Here is a 23,855-nt window from a genome sequence, read left to right as displayed (position 1 = left end):
ACCAAAATAAGCAATAGACCAGACACAAAGGACACTAATATGACTGCAGCATTCCTCAAAGCGCTTTCGTTTTTCTAAGGTTTGATACATTTTATAAACACGAAAAATATAATTCCATCCAAGAAATTTCAGTTTACCCCAAAAGTATACATTATAATCACAACACATCACAAAGAAGGAAGCAATGGGGTTGCAATGTTTTCTCAAAGCAGAAAGGAAGGAAGGGAAGAGAAAGCCTCCTAAGATTTCATGTTGTCAGTCTTCATTTCTGAAAGGGACTGTTATTAGTGGTAAGACTTCAATATAGATTAGGATTACATCGTTTGTATATGAATATTTGATCTTTTGTTTGGTTTAAGTGTCACATTTATGCATGCGGTGGAGACTGTTCCTGAGCATTTGTGCATTCATGAATAAAAAGAGAGCCTGCACATGTGTGACAGTGCAACAAAGCACTCAAGCTCAACTGATAATGAAGAGTTGTGCAATAGTCTGTGACTGGAGTGATCTCATAACCATTCTGTATTGATGGCACTTTCATTATATCATTAATACATATGATATAACACATAAAGTCAGTGTCGGACTAACAAAACCAGCTTAATCGGCTTTAAGGTAGGCTATTTGCTCCTTGTCTCCACAGACCAAACACTTCTTCTCTTCACCCTGTTTGTATTAGATGCTGAGCAGCTTTGGCAGGGCGCTTTGCTCCACTGAGAGCTGAAAGGACCTGCTCTCCAAAAATATTCTTTCCACCTGATTTAAGAAAAATATGTGAAACCTAACTTCAGCGTTTTCATTTCTTTCATTGGAAGCTCAATAATTAGTACATTTTATCTGTTTGTCTACAGCCAGCTGAAATTTCACAAGCATTGTCATTGCACATATCCATATGGGCTGAATGCAGATGGTGTCGTATCTCATGGTTTGTCCATTAATACAGAGTGCACGAAAAACAGGAAGTATAATAGAAAGAGCCTGCTCTGTGAGGACGTGCTCTGTGCTCAAAACTTCAGACATGAAATTTGCAAATAAAAATAAGAATGTTCATGTGTCAATAAAGAGAAAAAACAAAAACATATATGATTAATTCAGGAGCTCTAAATGTTATCTTATGTGCTTGTTTCAAAGAGGGTAGACTTTAGATTTTGTCATTTTAGTATCAGTGAAATTCAAGTACAGCTTACAAGATTTCAGCACTATATTCTTCTTTGACCTCGCTACACGTCCCCTAAAGTGTGTCTGATAATATCGTCCTAAGTCTTCACTCATATGTGTGTTGCTTGGTCAGTACTGTTCAGGTTTTAGCCCATGGACTGACTGTATGCAGCATTTTACTGTCAGATAATGCTCACTGAGAGATCACTTTAGTGCAAAATGTAAGAATTGTGCACAAATCAGCAGGTATAATGGAATAGACCTTCCTTATGTACTTGAAACGGTGTATGGATATTCAAAAGGCCTGTTAGTCAGCTAAAGGACAAAAACACTCCATCTCCCTCCCCTGCAGTGTAGTGCAATGTGGGCGTGATTGACAAGAACAGAGGTGACGCCCCCTTTCACCAGCAGCTCTCCTATTGGCTTGAAAGTGGAAGTCACATTTGGGGCTCTCCCCATTATTGAAACTCACATATTATTTTAGAAATGTACTATTAGGTAAAATGATTAATTTTGTTTTCAACTAGACACAAATGTGATCCACACAAAACTTTTTTATTCATGCTCATGAAACGTTAAAATGACTCAGTCCCACCTGCAGATGCTGATTCACCTGATACACCTGGCTCTAGTGCTTAATATTGTGAGTGTGGTTTAAAAAGTAACGTTTGCAGTAGTTCTTTCTTTTTCCCTTGCAGACTATTTCTGTCGTCCATTGAAAGGAAAACGCTGGGCCACCCCCCCGACGCGCGCCTGTGCTGTGGAGCTCCCCCTTGCTGCGTGCATCGTGATCTATTGGATGCAGAGTCTTGCAGAGAACGCAGGGTCACCTTCTGTCACTGCAAGGGGAAATACTGAATAATTCCCAGCAAAGGCTATTGGGTAGCAGTGCACCTCAGCAGCAGCAGCAGCAGCAGCAGCAGCATATCTGGTAAGTCAGTCTGTGTGTCTTCTGTTCCTTGTTGATGCACATTGCTTCACTGGGAAGAGAAGCTGAGCATCCTTTTAGCAAAGGGCGACGCAGGGATAAAGGAATCTCGCATCATCTCCCATCGTTTGGAGAATATGTCTTCACCTCTCTGTTACGATACCGACTAAGTACTACAGATTCATATGCAATACTACAGCTTTAGCAATTGTGAATTATGCATGCGTCATTTTATATGGGGTACATTCGCCAAGGGTGAAGAGGACCATCTTGCATCATCTTGGATTACTACTGCAGGCTTTGCTCGCCAGTAAAACAATATTATTGAGTCGTTTAGTTTGGTTTTGCACAGCCTGTTTAATTTCTTTACTTCCTGTCAAATTATAGGATGATGTAGGTTGTTGTTTTTACTATGCAGCCGTTTCTTTTGCCCTTCGAATTGTCAGGATGAACAAATTTGACCTCCGTGACCAAATTGTATGAGCAATGCTATGTATTTATCTGCATAAATATGATCTAGTCTGCAGAAAGATCAGCACAGAAAATGTCAATATGATATCTTAGACTGTTGCCATATTAAGTACACAATAGTAGTACACGGTGGCCAAGCTGGGAATGGATTGCCATTTTATGTTCCTTTCCATGCGCCAAATGGGTAAACAAGACTAGGATATATGAACTACGTCGATCAAAGATGTCGTAATCATCTCTACTTTATCTATATGGTTGGTTTAATCGGTACAAATACATCGAGTAGTAGTCAGTGATCGCCTTGTGTTATATTTGAGGGTTTGTTGGTGAAATGGACGGGAATGTTAATGAGAGCACTCCGCTCTGACGTTATGTAATTGGTTGTCACAGCACAGTTGAGGAGCCATCTCTAGCGTCATTGTTTTTCTCTGACAAACCAACAGCACCACAGAGGAGGAGCATCCTGATTTCTACATGGGATTAGGTGCATGTGGTCTTTTAATCATTCATCAAATCTGCTCCCGAGCTGAAATGCATCCGGGCTTAACAGCTGACTAAAGTATGTGGTGGCCACATTTATGGGTTTAGCAGCAGAGATGTTATCTGACGCTATGATGATGATGATGCTGTGTTTTCAGGGGCTGGTTAATGGTAGCTGGGGCGTCACTTCTCTGAACCCTGCAGGTCACATCTTCTATCAAAACATCCAGCCGAGCCTAAAAAAGCAAACAGCTAGTCTCCACAGAGAATGCATAGCTGATTAAAGGGCTATTATGGGTTTTTTTTGTTTGTTTTTTGTTTTTTTCTGAGTAATGGTGACGTTGCAGATGACAGACAGCTCGCTGGTGTCCGCCTCAGCTTGTTGTGGAGCTGTCCGCGGTGCTGAATTCACTGTTTGCTGGAGTGTATGTCTGTCAGCAGCCAAGGTGCCCCCAAGAGAGCCTGACATGAGGCTGCAGGGAAGAGATGATGATACTGTCAGGGGGGGTAATCCAATTGTATTGCGGAAAGGGGAGTTAAAGAGTACTTGCTATTTATTAGCGGACTCCTCACTCTTCACTGCGGAGCCAGGTTTAAAAAGTGTATCACCAGAAACTTCAAAATTTTAGCAAAATGTCATATTTTCCAAGTTCTGTATAACCTCTGTTTTCTATCTATCTATCTATCTATCTATCTATCTATCTATCTATCTATCTATCTATTGGCTTATGATGGCTTAAAATAAAGCAATTTGTTGTTGTGACCTTTCATCAAAGGTTATGGTCTTAGTGTGGACAAGAGTGATTTTTCCTTGTTAAGCTTTTTTCATAAGAAAAAAAGCTAAACATTGAGGTCTGTTCCTTTTATCTTACAATTAGGGCCACAACAAATGAAAATTTTCATTATCACTAAATCTGTCGATTATTTTCTTGACTAATCGACGAGTCATTTGGTCTGTAAAATGTCTTAAAATGGTGAAAAATTTTAATCACTGTTTGCCAAAGCTCAAGATGCATCCTATAATGTTCCCGACTAACAGTCCACAACCAAAAGATATTCAGTTTACTATCATAGAAGACTAAAGAAACCAGAAAATATTCACATTTTAGAAGCTGAAACAAGTGAATTTGGGCATTTCTTCCTAAATAATGGCTCAAAATCATTATTCAATTATCAAAATAGTTGGTAGTTCTACTCATGATTTGCCCCCATGTAGGGAATCACTGATCTCTAGAATTTGGGCTTAAATTTGGCCTATAAGTAAAGCTGGGTATCAAACCTCTTACTTTTTTTAAGCACTGACTGAAATGTGTCCGTAGCACCCAGTAGTGAAAACTGTCAAGTACCAAAATCTGCCATTGAATGTCTGGACTGATTTGTAATCTCATCTATTTTATTCTTTGATGAGAGAGTTCCTGATATGAATCAGATTTTAGATGATTATGTTAGCTCAAATAATCTGTGTAGCTGCTTGTGTTTAGACAACCTGCAACATTTGAAAGGTTTGAGAGGCTTTTATTGAATGAAAGAAAAGAGCTTTGTAGTAAAATATGTCTGTAGCTCTCAAAGCTAGATATTGAAAAAAGGATTGCGTTGGTAAGAAACTAGATATTATATTGCCAGTAGTATCTAAAAACAATATGTCGCCCTAGTAGTAAGTCTCACAGGCCTTGTCACAAAGCAGATGTTATATTTCTGATAATCATACCTCAGTATGTGCACTCAAGTCTGTGCGTGTATGTGCTTGTCAGTTTCTTTGAGAGGCATAGGGCTATTAATTAAGTCATAAACCATTCTTCCTCTCCCTCTGTGGCTGACTGTTTAATCTCTGAAGCCACAAATATGTCCTCTCTCACTTCCTGCAGTGCTTACAGTATGTCTGCGGTACTGCTCATTTTGCGTTTCCATGCTTGACTTATGTTTTTGATTGCGGTGAGGCAGCATCTTCCTGTTCAGGGGTTTTGTTATCAGAATTTAATCATGATTCGCACTCATGCAACCACTGGCTTGATCTGTGGTTATCTTGAACCATTAATAGAATAGTTGTGACACAAACTTACCATAGGGAACATACTGATAGTGGACAGCAAGCTTAAACGTGATTCAGGAGGTGAAAATGTAATAGTTTTGGGAAGGTTTGCTAAATGGTTTTATGTAGTTTTTAATCCAACTCCTCTTCAATTTGTTTTCTTTTCGGCCATGTCCATAATAACTGACAAAGGATTAACAGGAGCTTGGGATTTGTGGAAAGCATTGCCGATCACGCTATTGTCATTTGGTTGTTTGTTCCCCTGTTTAATGTGAGATATCTAAAACAGGTGCAGTGCTTCTAGCAAGTGAGGGTTGCTTTGTTGTAACGGAAGAGGACGAGGAGTGAAGGATAAAACTGATCACATTACATGCCAATTAAAACTATGATTAACTTTACTTAACATAATTTAACAGAATGCACAACAATGATTTGTTTTTAATGAGATTTTCCTTTACCTGGGTCGCACATACTTGGTTTCTATAATTCATTACAATGCATAAGAGTGAAGGTTAATAGAGGGACTGGTGCAGAATATGAGAAAATCACTTTTTAGATGTAAACCTGCATCCAAATAGTCCAAAATATGTTTGTGTTAGATCAGTTTCTTTCATGTGTCTCTCTCAGTATCTCTCACATGGAGGAATGTTTTGCTTGCTCATGTTGGTGACCTTTGTGTTGTTGGCAGTCTTTGGTGTTTGTGGATGATGCTGAGACATCATGTGTGAGGGAGAGAGGACAATGTGTGAAATAGTGTTGTTTTTTTTTAAAAAAACAAAACTTATTTAATGTGCTCGATTATGAAAGGGTTAAAGGCTGCTGTTGTTCTGTTGAAAGAGGAGATAGTGGTGTCTGACAAGGTGTGAAAAAAGAGGCAATGTAAGAACAGAGAGTCTGAAGGGCAGCCTGAGTGTCTCATTTCTCTCAGTGCGGAGAACACACGCAGGGAAAGACTCTATCCTTGGTGGAAGATTTATGACATTGGGGATGATCAAAAGCCTCCACAGCGACTTTCACACCACAAGAATCTCATTTTGTTTTTCGAAACCCGTTTCAATGATTTTACGCTAAAAGCCAGAGAAATAAATGAAGGTAATATGTTATTAATGTTCTATTTACTTAAATATTGATGGAAAAATCAAGTGACTAAATGTAATATGCACCGAATGGGAGCAATTTAACATTAATAAGGAATTTGCTTTACTGTAAGTTTATCTGCAAGTCAGTAGATTTAGTTTGCTGCTCGTACAACATGTGTCTCTTTTTGCAGAACAGTATGAAGACATTCGTGTTACGTGGTGCCTTTCTTGCAGTGTCACCACAACATGTCAGTGTTTGCTCACTGTGAATCATTCAGTATGTAGCAGTGTCTCAACCTGAGTCAGTATGTGTCAGGATCTTATTGGCAATTCAAAATGGAGTCCCAGCGAGCTAATCGAGGGTCTGAATCATGCCCAGGATTTTGGATCAATACCTGTGTGAATGGTTAAATGTCAGCGTCAATGGGTTTTGTCTATGCATTGTTTGGTGCCAGTTCATTGAATGCACCTTGCAGCGGTTTCAGGTCATTGCTTTGAACACTAGAGGGTGTGTTCCCTCTAGAGAGAGACCCAAAGATATTCTGTTGGCTTCTCGACTGGACAGCATGTCTCTAGTAAAGCAGGTCATCATGGTATGTATATGCATGTCACAAAGGGCTGCAACAAATGTTTGGTTGCATTATCGATTCACCTGTTGATTATTTTCTCAATTCATCAGTTAATTGGTCTGTAAATTGTCCATTTCAATTTCCCAGAGCAAGATGATGTCTTCAAATGTGTTGTTTTGTCTGTGAACAGTCTAAAACCCAAAGATATTGCATTTATTGTTATAAATGCAAAGAAAACGAGTTAATATTCATATTTGAGAGGCAGGATCCAGAGGATTTTTGTCAAGTTTTCATATCAAATCAAATGTTATTTATCTAAACAATGATTAATTAATAATACATTTTCTGTTGATCGACTAATTGTTTGACGTGTATCAGAAACTGCAGCAAGCTGTTAAATGATTGACAGTCCTTGCTTGCCGGGATTTCTTCATTAGGAGACTGCTGATCTATGTGTACTTAAGAAATATGAACAGTCATAGATGAAAAACACCAGCGGCATAAACTGACCATGACTCAGCATTTTAACATAAATATGTGCCAGAATCAGTTGGATGTGGTCGTATAGCTGTCAGATGGTGCTCGTATGTCAGGTTGCTTCATTTTGATGGGTGTGCTGCTCCATCATGTTTCTGCCTGAGATTCAGTCCATCCATTATCTAAACTGCTTGTGCTGTTCATAGGGCGAGAGCAGGGGAACATACTGCACCATGACTAAAAACACAGACTCATTCAAATGGAAATGCAGAAAAGAGAATGACAGGTAGCCAGACTTCTATCAGGTACGTTACGCTTTCAAAGACAGATTAAGCTGAATTGAACTCATTACAGCCTCATTAACATTCTGAATATGTAGGTACTGTATTAAAGGCAAGACAAGATGGCCGTATGATGATATAAACATAATGTTGAAGCTTGGGATTGAGCTTGCTTTCATTACTGATTTATCTGTCGATCATTTGTTGGGCTAAATTGTAAAAAAAAATGCCCATCAGATTTTCCCAAAGCATGAGGTGATGTCTGCAAACCGCTTATTATTTCCTCCCAACAGTCCGAAACCCAAATATATTCAATTTACAATGAAATAAAACAGAGAAAAGCAGCAAAACCTCACATTTCAGACTCTGGAAACAATGATTAATCAGTGATCAAAATGCTACAGTTCAGGTGTTTCAACGTGTATCAAATTATAGATATTTACATTGTAGAGTCCTTTCCTTTATATTTATATCATGTAAATTCAGTGTTTAAACCAGCAATGGAATGGTAGATGCAGAAAAAGAGCACTATGATTCATTTAATGATCCCAGCACAAGTGCATTAAACACGTCTAAAACAATCATGGTATCAGGGGGTTGCGGTCTGTCTAAATTAGACTAAATTACATGGTGTAGTTATGTATGCAAGGAGTAAATCAAGGGAAAATATTAGCTTTTATGTGATGTTTCAAGAAACAGAAGTGGAGTGATGATTGCATTTTCACACCAATTTTGAGCTTTAAACCTAACTATAAAACTGAACTGAGTATCACATATTGAAAAAATAGATTTTTTGTCACATTTTTATCTTGAGCAGATGATCAATATGTCCAATATAGTAAAACCCAATACAACAACTGTGCAGTAAATAGCTTTTTGAAGTTTATTATTTGTAGTTTTGGTAAGACAAAGAATTGTTAATTCAATACTTATGGTGTTGTTGTATTAGAGTACATACTGTATATTATCAGCTATACCTAATCGATCCCCCTTCTCTCATACTAGCTATATTGCTGTTTATTGTTTTTTTGTGGTGTGGGTGAGCAGTATGTGTTGAATTTTGTGCTCTGCGTGGGCTGCATACCGTTAAAATGTGGTATGTGTCACTGGTTACACTTTTAAAATTCTGGAAATAAACATCATTTTAATAAGCAGTTTGCAGACTGCTTATCTTATCTCAATGTAGTATTTTGTCTGCAGCCACATATTGTTAAAAAATTCAAAGATTCTTGCCAAACTCACCCTGAAATCATTATTTTTTCACTCCATTTAGGCCACACCACATAATTACATGTTACTGTATTTGAACAGTTTATCATTCTTGCCACTTATTCTATACAACTTAAATCTTTTACTTCTCACAGCAGCAGAGTTTACTAGTCTCACATTGAATGTGATAACTTTATCGCCATTAACACACATTAACAGTCAATTAACATTACAAAACAAAATCACCTTGAGATTGGGCTTAACTTGACATACATGCATATACCGATGAAATAAGACCGTACAGGGACAGAACACACACATCTACGTATATATATATCCATCTCCATCTCCTTTTAAAAATAGGCAGTTTTAGTTGTAGCTGGGCATTCATGTGTTCCATCATGTAAAGATGTTTGACTTTTTTTAGCTGATGAACTATTGTGAAAGGGTTAGGCTTTATCCAATCAATAGTAATTAATTGTCTTGCAACCATCAACAAAATATGAAGTATATAACACTAGTCTGTGGTAAATATGTGCTCAGGTGATACTTCCAATAAGAACAATATTCAGGGGAATGTCTGTCTCCAGAATTTTCTCCATTTCTTCTTTGATGTTTTTCCAAAATGTCTGTTTTTTTGGGCAGTCCAAAAACATATGAGTATGGTCACCAACCATACCATAGTTTCTCCAGAATTTGTTGGTAGAATTGTTTTTAAAGACACAGCGGGGTCCTAAAGAACCTCATTTTAACCTTAACCGAATCAAATTTTTCCATAGCTGTCTCCCAACCCCCCTCCCGTTACATCTGGAACATATGTTTTCCCAGGCATCATCATCCACTATTGTATTCAGCTGCAGTTCCCATTGTCCTTTGATATGTAGAGTGTTATCTTACGTGTCTAGCATTAGCTTTTTGTAAATATGTGATATTTGTTTTTTTGTTGATGCACGATGTTCAAACAGATGTACAAAATGGGTTTCTATATTGGTTGGTTCTCTTTTAATATTATCCCAGTATGTATTTTTTGTCAAATAGTGTCTAATTTATAGATATGTATATAGCTCACTAGAGGGTAAGGCAAATCTGTCTTGGAGTTATGAAAAAGATTTAAATATATTCCCATCAAACAGTTGGTTAATTGTATTCAGCTGACTCTCAGCCCATCTTTTATAAGCATTATCACACATGGATACTATGGTCATGGCCCATGACAGAGCTATAGCTCTCTTTAGTTGCTTTTGGGCTGAAGTCCAGACCTTCAATGTGTGTTTGATCCATAAATTATTCATTTTATGTTTTCCCGAGACTGTTGACTAAGAAGTGGAACAGTAGATAGTGATATTCCTGGTAAGGAATTTTGTTCGATATAAACCCATCCAGTCTCTAAATCCTTGACAGCTGGGCCACCAGTTTTCGGTTGGGTAAACCCAGACCTCCTTTCTCTTTTGTTGACATTGATATTTTCAACTGGATTCTCTCTCCTAAGTCTCCTATTTTACCAGATAAATTTTGATATTCGTTTTTCTAACAACTTAAATTGGATTGTGGTACTAGGACAGGAGGGGATTGAAAGAAGAAAAGTAGTCTTGATAAAATATTCATTCTCACTGACTCTATCCTGCCAAAAAGTGACAGGGGCAGCACATCCCATCTGTTTAGATCCTCTTTAATCCATAATTGAATCAGAATCTTAATTGCCTCTGGAGAGATAATTGTTGTTTTGACACATTGTTTCAAACGTGTTGTGCTGATTTCCATTTTTACTCCCATTAAGAGCAATTTAGCAGCACTTAAACTTGCTAAATGATGAAAGGACTGACCCCTACATCTCGTTGTGTTTTGTGTGTGTGTGTGTGTGTGTGTGTCTGTCTGTCTGTCTGTCTGTCTGTCTGCAGGTGATCTCCTGCAGGGGACCAACAGCTCTCTCTAAGGTTTATGGAAACCTGACCTCCCATTGGTGGAGAAGGTAAGTTGTCACTGTTTGTGCTGTCTGTTTGATCTTTGCTTAGTCTGAAGTTGTGTAGTGATGCCAGGGACAATACTAGACATGAGCACAGAGCCAAGCACTTTATCAGGGTTTGTATAACAATAGACGCAACACTTGAGGTAATTAATAGCTCTTTGTCAATGGTGTTAATATTTCATGAAGGTGTCCCAGTCTGGCAGTGGGCTAACTGGAGGACAGGGTTTTTTTTTTGTTTGCTTATTTGAGACTTATATATTGGATTGTTCTTCATTAGTCTACTCTGTGCATGAGCTTGTGCTGCATGATTGCATATAGGATTACACCGTTGGGTTGCATTTCAGCTTTGTGGCTACTCCAGTGGATCATAACCACTGATCTGTAGTCTCTATGGGTAACAGTAGCATTTTGAGTCTCTTACTAATCTTTAAATTTTTGTTTTTAGGAGAGATTATCTCAGAATTTCCTTTTATCACCTCCCTAAGAGTACCCCCCGCTGTCTCACCGGAAAGAATGATGACTCAGTCAGGAGTAATTATTGATTTCCTTGTTTGATCTCTTTGTTTTGTGTGCATTATGACAGAACCTGGCTGCAGGAGGGAGGTTAAGCAGCTGTGTGATGAGCACAGACTGTTGTTTTGTATATGAAAGAAGGCTCATCAGAACATGATGGCCCAGTTCATTAAAGGCTTCTCCAGGGATCCTGTGCAGTTTGGACTGGGAGGGTAAGCTGGGTCAGAAAAATAGAGCTTGAGAGTGTTTATAGGTAAACAAAGAATGATCAGCAATAATGATAGGCCAATCTTTATTTTGTGCTTTATTCTCAGGTTTCCAAAAATCAAATCAAAACCACATCACCTCTCTCCATGACTACACTTTTGCCATCTTTGGTTAGCAGAAATACCTCTTTTCTTTTAATACTTTTGATAATCATTTAACCATTAAATGGCTCATTAGATCACAGCATTTTCAGTTTTTAAATATTTATTGTGGGGCAAAATGTACCCGTTTTATTCCACATTTCCATATCAACATGGCAGTATATAATAATCAGGAAAATGTTTTTTTAGATGACCTACACTTCTGTCATCACTGGGCAGAGTTGTTTTAGAGATATTTGTCAGTTCAAAGTCTCTATTCATCCAGTTGTAATTCTTTCAGGGCAAGTAACAAATCATGACAGATATTAGAGGTCAGTGAATGCTTTTCATGCCCACTATTTCCCATCATAATACACTTTTCTCTGTACAATATATGGGCAAAAGAGCATCTGTATTACTCTGCAGTATTTACAAAAGCAATCTGTTGATTAAAAGGAGAAAGGGTGTGTGTGTTAGAATGAGTAACAATGTCCCTGAAAATGTGTAAAAATGAATAATAGCATAAAACAGCTTATTTTATTTAGTTCATCAGCCACACTCTGCTGCATGGCCTATAAAAACTGGAAAGTAGGATAGTGAAATTCTAATTTCTTAAAGTCAGATTTATAGTTGAAACCTGCCTCTTCCTGGTGCCAGCTGGGGAGGTCTCCAAAGCTCATTGGCTTGTTTATGCCTTCAGGCTGGTTAGTCAATACTTTGGAAGCATTTTCACCAGGCTTATTTATTTCCTTTCCTCCCTTATTTAACAAGTATTTGTTTGGCTCATGATTAGGCATATCCATCCTTTACTCTCCAAAGCCAAATTGGAAATGTCTGTTGTCAAGACTGCTTTAAATACTACAGGAAGGGAGAAGTTGAAGTATGATTTGAATGTCACTTTAATGAGCTATTGGTTTCTGCAGTTTGTTGGGTCAAATCTAATCAGGCTTTGAGTCGTAAGTCTTGAATTTTTGCTTTGAAGCTCTGAGTCATGTCAAGTCATTAGTGATTTGACTTTCATAATAGGTAGGTCCAAGTCAAGTCCAAGTCCTAGTTTTTGTGACTCAAGTCTGATTTGAGTCTCATGACTCCACACTTAAGTCTCCAGCTCTGTCACTGGACACACAATCGAATCAGTCACTTACACTGCCTGAATGGCCTCTGGGTATTAGAGATGTGTATAAATAGGGATGTAAGATGATTACAGTTTAGACCCAGATTATAGTCTCAGTATCACTGGGTAAACCGGGGTTGTTGCTTGCTTGAGTCAATTTTATTTATATAGTGCCAAATCACAGCAGAAGTTATCTCAGGGTATTTTTCACATAGAGCAGCCCTAGATTGTACTCTTTAGTTTACAGAGACCTCATTGCCCTGTGAGCAAGCACCTGGTGACAGCAGCAAGGAGTAACTCCCCTTTAAAGGGAAGAAACCTTGATGGCAGCCACCTAGAGCAACAAAAGCAACAGATTACATTTTTATCATCAGAACAATCAAGTCTCCAAATGGTTTTCTAACTCACTATGAAAATTTAACTGTTGCATGTGTAAAATTGACCTTCAAAAGTGAATCAGAGGATGCTACACAATAAACTAAAATATTAGTTTATTTAGTTTTATATATTTTGAGATATGTATATCCATTTTTAGTTAAAATAATCTGTAGCACACACTCCTCTTCAGTAACTCCACCTCCCACTCTCCACACGTCTCGGATATTCACACACACACACACACACACACACACACACACACACACATACAGGCAGTGTGTTTGAAGGCAGCCCATCAGTATTCAGTGCAGCATCAAGCAGCTAAACGACAAGAAGGCGGAAAGCTGGTGTGTTTGAAGAGCTACATTCCCAGATTGACTATTGCCTTACTCCTCTACTCCCCCCCCCCCTTCCTCTGCTTCCTCTGCTCCCTCTGTCTGCCTGGACATCAGGAAAAACTGGACTGGAACCAGCGCCTCCATCCTCTCTGCTCCATCTCACAGCCACTGCTGCATGTCTGCGGTTCATTCCTTCATCACTGCCCATCACAATATGTCTGTCTCCCCCTCCTCTGTTCTGCTCTGCCTTTCCTGTCCGTCTCTCTTTACCCTCCCCCTGCCGTGTTTTCCCCCCTGTCTTCACCACGCTGTCACCAGGAGGCTGGTGGCAAAAGGCTTGATAGTTACATAACCACTGCAGCAGTGCTCGGGACACTGTGTTAAATCATAACTCTGTCACAAGTGTGTGTGCGTGTGTGTATAGGTGCTGTCTATTGTAAAAGCCAAGTGTGGGGATGGATCCCAGAGGCCTCCATTCAATGTTCTTTTCCTGTCCTATGTCTATGTCTATGTCTGTCACTCTCTTTCCATGTCTCTCACTGTCTATCTGGTCTTGAATAAGCGTTTTTAAATATTCACAAGGATGGTTCAGTAGGGTAGCTACATATTAGTGGATGGAGCACTATTAGCTTTCTCACTGTAAATTCACATTACTCCCAGAAACACAGGAGTCTAATTTTATGTAATTTCGGCAGTAATGTTTCAAGTTTATTCCTGAGAAATCATGTTTTTTCAATCAGCTTAATATATTGAAGAAATCTAAGCAAGGCTAAGAGTGTACGGCCATGCTAGCAGCTCTGCAAGGCTGTACTTGAGCTAACTGCTAACATCAGCATGCTAACATGCTCACAACGACAATACTGATGTTTAGCAGGTATAATGTTTACCATGTTCACTTAGTTTAGGGTTTCAGCATGATATACTTTTGTTAATTAACACTAAACAAACACTATATCTGAGGCTGATGGGAATGTCATTAATTTAGCAGTTTTGTAAGTATTGTATGAATTGAAATTTTGGCCTGATGATGACAGTTCATCCTGAGGATAACATGAATGTCTGTGCCAAATTTCACAGCATTTTATCCATAGTTATTGAGACATTTAACTCATATCCTGAAATGTTAACCTCATGGTTGCACTACAGCAAAATTCAATGAACTGCCAAAGTCTTTAGAATTAATTCTAAGGTGGATATGGATATCAGCACCAAATTTCATGGCAATCCATCCAATAGTCATTGAGATATTTCAGTCTTGAGCAAAGTGGTGGACTGGCCAACAGACCAACATTGCCATCCCTAGAGCCAGGCTGCTAGCTTGGCTAAAAATTCAGTACCCACAAGCATCAGCGCAGGAGATGCCAGTCAGAGACCATTGTGGCTGATCTCATCTAAAATTGACCAAGAAACTGAAAATGAATTGATTCAAGCTACTGAATGTACAGTGCATCTTGTATCTCAACCAGCACATTGTGGTTTTTACTGATGATTCAACCAGAAGAGTTTCATGCACATCCAAGTATTAGAAATGCTCCAACAGCCGGCCGCCTAACATTGTCTAAATACAACGTTTACTTCTGGATCCCTGGACACCTAATAATAAAGGACACCTCCTTCTTCATTACTCCGTAGGCACTTACTTTTCAACTGGGCTGTATAATAGCACACAAACACAAACCCTCCTTAAGCCAGAATGGGCGAGTACTCACGGCCGACTGGGCTGTTACTGATCTTTCAGCAGTTTTGGAAATGTTGTCAGATTTCTTTTATGAAGTGAAAATGTTCCAAATAAACTTGAAAAGGACTGTGTGCTTCAATTTAGTCTATGCTTAGTTTAAATAGTTGTACACAACGTTTGAGAGAGATACTCATAGCTCATAGGTCATTGATTGATGTAGTTGAAGGACTCATTCAGTTCCTTGTAGACTATTCAGTCTCCAGCTGCTTTTTAAAGCAGGAATGACTACTATTAAATCATTTTCTTAAGTTGTGTTTGAATTTCAGAGGTGTTGCAGCGTATTGAACTTTACAGAAGCAGAGTAATGGCCAGCAGTAAATCTTCCCTGTGCAGAAATACAATTGAGGTTACAATAAGGTGAGATAGAATTGAGACGACATGAAGGGAAAGAAAAGAGAGAACAGAGGGACAGAAACAGTTTGATGTGAACTGCAAAGTTCAATCATTCTGTCTCAGGAGTGTCACAGAGTTAATAGATAAGACTCACTGTAGTTTAGGTTTGATATTTTAGTTTTTCAGTGGCCATGTCTTAATAGAGTGTAGAGGTTGGCTGTTTTATGATCATATTGTATTAATAATTAAATGATTGAAGGGCACATTAAGGTGCACACAGTCCTTTTTCTATCTCACTCAGAGTAAGGCAACAGGCAAAAAAATAGAGTAATTTGAATGTAATTTTGGTCCATTGTTATATCATACATTTGTAGTTTAGTCAGTATTATAATGTTCTATGACTTATTATTTTGTCCTGGTAACCATTACATGCTCAGATATTCTGAGACAAGATTTGTCCTATTTGTTCCTTACAAGATTTTTATCGTAGGTAGGTTACAGACCTATAATGTTATCGTGTCTTGTGCATTTTGTTTTCTTTTTATTTTGTGGTTCTTTAATTGATTAGTTGGGTACAGGCTAATTCCCTTTAAGAGACATTCATGTGATGAAGTGCTTTAAAAACAAGCCTGACTAGTTTCAGTTTTTTTCTTTCATTAAATTTATTTTTTTTTCTTTTTTTTTTGTTAAAACACTGTTTATGCCTATTGCATTGGAAACATGGATGATATACCCAGGTTATCACAAATCTTCAGTTGAATTAGATAGTCCTTCTATCAAACCAGATATTTGGGATGAAACCAGAATACAAACTGTTATATGTCTGTCAGATGACAGGCAGCAGGATGAACAAACTCTTGTGTCAGCATCCACCCTATGAGCCCCATATGACCTGTGGCTGACTATGACCTCTGACCTCCCTGTGGGATGTGGAAAGAGAAGGGAACATTTCCCTACAGAAATCAATGACGTGTAATATTAATGATGCTGGTATCTTTTTTTTTTGTTTTGTTTTGTTACTTACATCCCTGTGCTGGTGAATTATTCTGTGGTCTGTCGTTCTGGGAACACACCTGGCTGACTCACACACACAAAATAGATATTGATTAAAAATAGGCTAGAAGGAAGGAAACCCCTCACAAGGAACTTGATTCTTGCGCAGCGACCCAGAAACAGCACTGGAGGTGTTGATGATCAGATAGCTGAGTCATCCTGTGCTTGTTTGTTTGAAATCATGACCCACACAGCTAGCTTGCACAGGCAAAGGCATCTGTGGGCTGTGTTGCTATGTTACAATACTTGGCAGCTGCAATCACGTAAAGGCATTAGAAATCTGAATGAAATTAATGTGTGTTTGATCAGTAGTTGTTCTTAATTAATAATATAATAATAATTCTGTGGGAAACAGATTGAAAGTGACGTCTTGGGTTATAAGAGTCCAGTCTCACTTGATCTCAATGGGATCATGTAGTTTAGGAAGTAGCAGAGTCCCACCCTCATCACTGTATGTAAGACAGTTTATCTCCCGCTGACATCATGTGATAATGAGCAGTTGGATTTGCTGTCTTCTAAATGAGACTCCGCATTGATAAGTGTAATTTTTTAGCTATGTTAGCTGCATGAATCAAGGGATGGCAATGTCAGTTAGTCCATGACTTTGGTCCATACTGAAATATCTCAACAACTATGGCACAGATTGCAATGAAAGTTTGTACAGACAATCATTGATGCTCACAGGATGAATCCTGTGGACTTTTGTGATTCCCTAACTTTTCCTATAGTACTTCCATGAGGTTTACATTTTTGTTTTTTTGTGAAATGTCTTGGCAACTGTTGGATGGATTGCCATGAAATTACATGAAATTTGATACAGATACATGGTGCTCAGAAGATGAATCATGACTTTGGTGACTCCCATACCTTTCATCTAGTGCCACCATGAGTTTCATGTTCTTGCGTGAAATATCTCAACAGCTATTGGATGGATTTGAAATATGGCACAGACAATCCACAGGATTAAGATTAAGGTGGTAGATTCCTTTAGCACCACCAGCAGGTCAGAAATTTAGATTTGCCCAATACTTTTGTTCATAATCAAATACATTCCCATCAGCCTTGTGTGTACTTTGTATTTTGTGCAAATTAGCAATTGTTAGCATGCTAACATGCTAAATATGTTCCACATGAGCATGTGTTAGCATTTTGAGCATTTTAGCATGCTCATGTTAGCATTTAGCTGTGTCTTAGTGTAGGCTAACAGAACAGCTTGCATGACTGTAGACTATATTTGTTCTCTGGGTTGTTTTTTTGACAAATAAAGAAAATGTCCACATTCGCAGACATCTTAGGGGATTTCCTATGGTGGCTAGGCTAACAGTTAGCTATGGAGAAGAGAGAGAAGATGAGGACTGTTTTGTTTTTCCAAATTCTGCTGCAGACTCCCCATCTGGATCGACACGTCAGTTCAGATTTGACTCCCCTATTCCATGCCCCAGTGAGCAGTGAACAAGGCTCACAGCATTCCACGTTTAGCTGATAAATACAACACAAGACCACCATCACTGCTTTTCCTTAACTTCCCCTCTATCTCTCTCTTTGTCTCGCTTTTTTTTTTCTAGCTCTGATTACTGCATCTTTCTTGAATGACGCTCTCCTCGTCAGGGTTCTGTCTCTCTCTGTTGGTTCACTATTCACACTCGCCGCACCATTGTAACCCCCCTCTTGTGTATGTCGGTGCGGCGAGTCGACCGTGCGATGGACAGCTGACACTGCGTCACCTATCCAGCCTTCTTGCTCTTGTCTAAAGCATAGGTCACATGGCCTGGCTTAATGATGGCCTTCGCTGTTGCAGCATGTGTGAAGTCTGCACAAGGCAGCTCTGTCTCCTGGCAACATCCAACAGCCTGCTTAGTCCGTGCTGCACCATGAGATGAATCACATCTCCGTCCTGATGTGTTCAGCTGCTGTTCTGGCCCTATGGCTCTCTCCACTCCACTCTCTAGCAGTCTGGCTGTCTGACCGCCTCCACGTTATACATCCTGAGCTTGTTGTTCCTTCCTCCCTCCTCTTCTCATTCACCTCTCCCATGTCACGTCCCCTCCCTGCCTCCATCTCAATCTTCATCTCACCTCCCCTCCTTTTCACCTTCCAGCTGTTGTTGTCTCACTCAGTTTCGCTGTCACTCTCTCCTCGCTCATATCTGAATGAAAGACCTCCCTCTGTCTCTCTCCTTGTGCGTCCTGTTTTACTCAGTCAGTGCAAGTGGAGGACATGCTGTGCTTATCAAACAGAATCCGCAGACAACCAGAATGCATCATAAACCAACAACATGCACAACATCAGCTGACAGCTTTCTGCATGACACATTCGTTTCTAGCGCTGTCATTATTTTGATCACTATCTGGTGAGAAATAACTCAGTAAATTAGATTATTTGATCCGTAACTTCGTCTTTAAATCGCTGTTGTCTAATCAGCCAGGAGACAGTGAGGTTGATAATGTGCTGGAGTAAAGTTAGTTCATCTCTCTGAAATCTTCTTACTGTAACAAGCTTATGTGTTTGTTGTGGTTCCCATTCAGTGCTTTGAAAGGCTTGTCAACACTGGACTTTCTGACTGTGTCAGGAACATTTGTCTCACCTGGATCAGGGTTTCTCTTTAACTCTCTTAAAAGCATTCATGTTCAGTATTTAGTCAATCACAGCGGTAGAGTGCTGTATGTTTATAATGTTTTTAAAAAATCAATAATACCTTTTTTAACACCGCCAAACAAAGTGTAATGCATGCACAATATGCACAAACAAACACTTTTGGTGCATGGGTATGCTAGGTATGCTATCATGACAGTATTTAATGTTATAATTACAGTGTCACGACAATCTCACATTCCTCTTCCCACTTTTTGTCTCTCTGTCTCACTCGTCCTATCCGCTTCTTTGCTCTTCTTCCTGGCAAGCTCCCTCCCCCTCTAAAGCTATTCAAGTGGCACACTGCAGGATTATCCCTCAGCCTCTGAGACATGCTGGTTTGGTCAGACTTACCGTCCTCTTTGGGTTCACTTTGGCCACAGAGGTCAAAGCTGCAAAAATAAAATTTGCAACACATCCTTCACCATTTAGAGGTACCAACGATAAAGGACAGATTTGGACTACAAGATCATACATCCACAAGGAGTTCATCATTCCAAGGAGTTGTGTTTGATTTTAAAATTTCGGGATTGTTCTTTTTATTTTGCAATGATGGAGCCAACTATGGTAAGTGAATATGCATGAATATGTTTAGTTACTTACAAATGTGCAAAAGTTTGAATTGTAGCATTTTGACAGCTTCAGACAGCAATGCCTCTGCAATCATCAGACTCCTTAAAGACTTTAAATAACAAAAGGAATAGCTTTGACAGCAGCAAAAGTTTTGGTCAGTGAGTGGGTTGTTAATGGTTTTTAACAATACAACTAAATGAGTATATATTTTCTGTACAAACCAGCTGTTTTTTTGTAATTTATCTATTAGTGCACTATTTTGGGTGCATCTTTGAATTATATACAGTATAATTATATTGCAATTATATGCTTTTCCTTTATTCTAATCCATCTATATCAAATTTGTTGTGCTAAACACTGAGTAGTATTAGAAACAGTACTCTGTCTCCACTATGACTTCTTCACCAGTTAATACACTTGGGAATGGGAGGTGTGTTCACAGTCACTGAGGTGTGTTGACCTCAATAACTGTATTATAAGCCCCTCTCCAGAATGCTTACCACCTCCACCCCCCACCACCACCTCCTTTTTTCTGTCTCATGGGACACATGACACACTAACACAATGGACCAAAGCTGTGACTTTTCTGTGATGTAATGTCTTTCTGCTGTACGAACTGGTGAGCAAAGGCTGATGACATTCACGTCCACACTGTCCTTAGAAAGAACAAATTGTCCCAATCTGGATGTCTGGACCATTTGCTTTTGTGTTTTTGAAATAAATGATCTTTGCGTTTTGAGAATTTGAAATCTCCTTCAGTTCTCGCCCATCGTCCTTTTACCTGCATTAACATGTACATATAATCATCGGTCAAAACATTTGACCGCACTCTAGCTTGAAATTATCGAGGTCTGAGGTAATGTGTGGACAGCTCTTGGGGAATTATCGTGTTAATCCAAATGCTTTCTAAACATCATCAAGTGTTACGTTAGTTTAAGTTTGAGGCGTGTGAGTTTTGGTTAGAATAATCTTCTGGCCACACTGGTTTTGTTATGAGCTGGGATTCTGGCATCTTGCCTGAGCTTAACTGGCTTTGATGTCACTCGGTGTTGTAGTTACGGATGCAGAAGCTCATTGAACGACTCGACTGATGGACAGGTAGCTGGACCAATGGTTTGTGTCAGTTGCAGAGATTAAGACATGCCATTTTAGGGCTGCTTAACTTTCTAGTTGCATGGGACTTTCTTGCATCACATAGTGAATTCTTTATCTTATAAGGCCTTCAGTGTATGTTGTTCTTCAAAAATGTGTTAAATTAATTATAAAGACATTTTTTCTTTCTTTTTTTTTGAAAGGTAGAGAATTAAGGCCTCTGTTGTCTCAAAGTGAGCTTCAGAATAATCTCACCATTGTTGTCATTAAATACCACCGCAGCAAATTTGCCAATTCTATTTTTTGTGTTCAGTGAATACATGCATGACATGTTTTATTGAGGAACTTGGAAAAAAAGAACAAGTAGATGAGTCTGTTTTGTTTAACTTACCTACAGTTTTGCCTGTCATTGCCAGTGGAAGTTAAAGGAATAGTTTGACATTTTTGGAAAAACGCATATTATCTTTTCAATTCACCAAAAGTTAGATAAGAAGATTATTACAATTCATGTGTGTGCATTCATGCGGCCAGTTAGCTTAGCTTAGCTTAGTTTAGCATAAAGACTGAACTGATTGACTTAGCTTGGCTTAGTCAAAAGGTAGCAAAATCTGCCTACCAACACCTCTAAAGCTCACCAACTGACATGTTATATCTCGTTTGTTGGCAACCTCACATTTATGAAAAGACTCCACAAAGTCACTGTAGCTGGCAAAGAAATTGTCTGACACACAATGCCTGGTAAAAGCACAACATGACAATTTTACTCTTCGTTTTTTGGTGCAGATTAAACAAACAAGTTGTTATTTAGTGAGCTTTACATATACAGTACATTACAAAACACAGCCCTCCATGTTCAACATCAGCCTCAATGTTGAGTCCAGTTTGCTGAAAGGTTAATTTTAAAAACCCTAATTTCAATAGGTATTGCATTTCCACTTGACAGGATGAAGTGTTGGGGATTGTGGGAGTCCATTTTCTCCACAGAGGTCAGTGTGGTAAATGTCAGAATTTGTACTCAATGGCGCTAAGGATGTTGGGGTGGCTGACAGGTCTCCTCAGTGTTGGATTGGCAGAAAACTGTTGTGTCCTCATTTTCAAAAAGAGGGTTACTGGGATTGTGTCCAAACTAATGTGGAGTTACTTATTCTGTGGAAGGTGCTGCAGGTAGAACAAGATGTCATGAACTGTTGGGTCTCTGTTCACTGACGCACATTCAAGATGGACAAAAATGTGAAACTATAATTATAATAAACTGATGGAAGGATACTGAAGGGATAAGGATGATTTTTTTGTGTAAATATGTTAAAACATGCACATATGTGCACTGTGTATTGGTTACATTGTATGTACTTGATAGATAATATACAGTACTTCTGTACGTCTGGATTAAGACATCATGCAATGTTTGGATTAGCAAAACCTTCAGTTACTCTGTGTTCAGTAAAATGACTGTACATAATACGCAGTTGCCAGATGTATCAAACAGCTCAGATAAAAGAGCAGAGTTCACAGAAAACATTGCATCGTCTTTTCTCAGAGCCTTGGAGCCTTCTTTTCATGAAAAAAAGATGAATTACCAGAAAAATACTGCTGATCTCAGTGCAAGTGAAAGGCTCAAGTTGTCTCTGATTCTGACACTGACGGTAAAATTGCTAAATCATGAAATATCTCCTTGGTATTTTGTGTTGCACCCGCACAGAGTGCACTCTTGAAATGAGCAATGTATGAAAGCCACAACTGTAAAGAAGCCCAGAGACTGGTGTGATGGCTGGTGACAGTAACCTTTGATAAAATACAGTTCGGCCAAATCAGTCAGAGCTCTGTGGAAACATTGACTTGGCTGGTGCTAAATTGCCTGTTCTCCACCTGAAACCAGGAGCAATCACACAGGGTACAAATGTTCCCCTGATATGATTTTTATGAGTAGACCCCCTGGAAAAACACAGCACGCGTTGCAAGAGTTATTGAAAAGACTGAAAAATACCTTCCCCCTCGTAAGCTGACCTTGTAGTTTCAGGACCTTTATTTTTCTCACAAGGACACTTATGTTGTAATATTTGATGTATAAGAGAAGTGAGGTCAGGCCGGTTTAGATTGAGTCTATTGCAGAAAATCATTTTTCATGACTCATTCCAGAGATGAGGGATGTTGCAGGAATTAATTTACACTTGACTGCAGAAGGAGGTTTCAGGATTAACCAGCAGAGAAGTGCACTGTTAGTATTTGAACAAAATATTCCTTGTGATGCAGCAGACTGCAGAGTGCAGACTCAGCTTATAATATGAAATGGCCACAAGTCATCCTTCATCTGTTCGTCACAGAGCGTTGACCTCTATCTGCAGTAGCATGCTAAGCTAGCACCAGGATAAACCAGGAATCAATCAATTACACCATGCTCTTAATAACATTTTGCAAAACCCTTTATCATTTTAATTGGGAGCTATAATAAAGTTACATTTTAGATCGTTGGGCCATGTGCAGGATTAGATAATGACCACAGTCAACTGCATTTAATTACAAAGACCAACAAATCAAGTCAGGGCATGAACACTGTCGACAGAGCCTCATTATTATAAGATACATACAAGATAATGTCTTGTCATATTGGCTGCTGCAGTGCAATGATGAGCTCTCTGTCAAGGGAAAGGCATTAGTCATGTGAGCAAAATGGATTAGGCTTCAAACAAAATTCAATACCAATATAGTATCTAGCAGTCTCTTCTGTTTTAACCTTGGTGGTAAGATATCGATCAGACGTCAAACAAATAAATATAAATCACCCTAAATGCTGGAGGAAATCCAGCAGCCACTGTTTTCTGGAGAGTTAACAAAGTAATTGGTAATTAAACCACATCGTTAAAGGGCATCTATTACACAATTCTGCACAAGAGGTGCGTTTCTGGGATGCTGAACTTTGTGACTACGCATGTCTGTGTGTAAGCGTCTGCTTTTCAACTGTCTCTCGGATGTAATGTGTCAAAAGAATGAGGGTATGCACTGTGGAAGGATTCAGGGTCAGAGCTGCGCGATGGTGGTGAATCTTTTCTAGGACACGCCGATATACTGTAAGATGTCCCCTTTCATTCCTCAGGGCATGG

The 23,855-nt window shown here is 39.0% G+C and overlaps 1 protein-coding gene across 5 annotated transcripts in view; it reads left to right on the top strand.

Moving 5' to 3' along the window:
* Positions 1-23,855, top strand: part of pacsin1a (protein kinase C and casein kinase substrate in neurons 1a) — a 40,415-nt gene that overhangs the window by 2,186 nt on the left and 14,374 nt on the right. Inside the window, exons 2-4 of one of the 5 annotated variants that reach the window (XM_044351040.1) lie at positions 1,857-2,089; positions 7,398-7,496; positions 10,580-10,650. The gene's annotated coding sequence lies outside the window, so the exon portion shown is untranslated. Of the gene's footprint in view, positions 1-1,790; positions 2,090-7,397; positions 7,497-10,579; positions 10,651-16,988; positions 17,465-17,616; positions 19,660-23,855 lie in introns of those variants that run through there. The other 4 variants (XM_044351037.1, XM_044351039.1, XM_044351041.1 and 1 more) reach the window with 4 other exon arrangements.

The sequence above is a fragment of the Thunnus albacares genome, chromosome 5 (genome assembly GCF_914725855.1).
Source record: "Thunnus albacares chromosome 5, fThuAlb1.1, whole genome shotgun sequence".
Classification (NCBI taxonomy): domain Eukaryota; kingdom Metazoa; phylum Chordata; class Actinopteri; order Scombriformes; family Scombridae; genus Thunnus; species Thunnus albacares.
The sequence above is the reverse complement of the archived record's forward strand: the minus strand, read 5'-3'. Positions and strand labels throughout refer to the sequence as shown.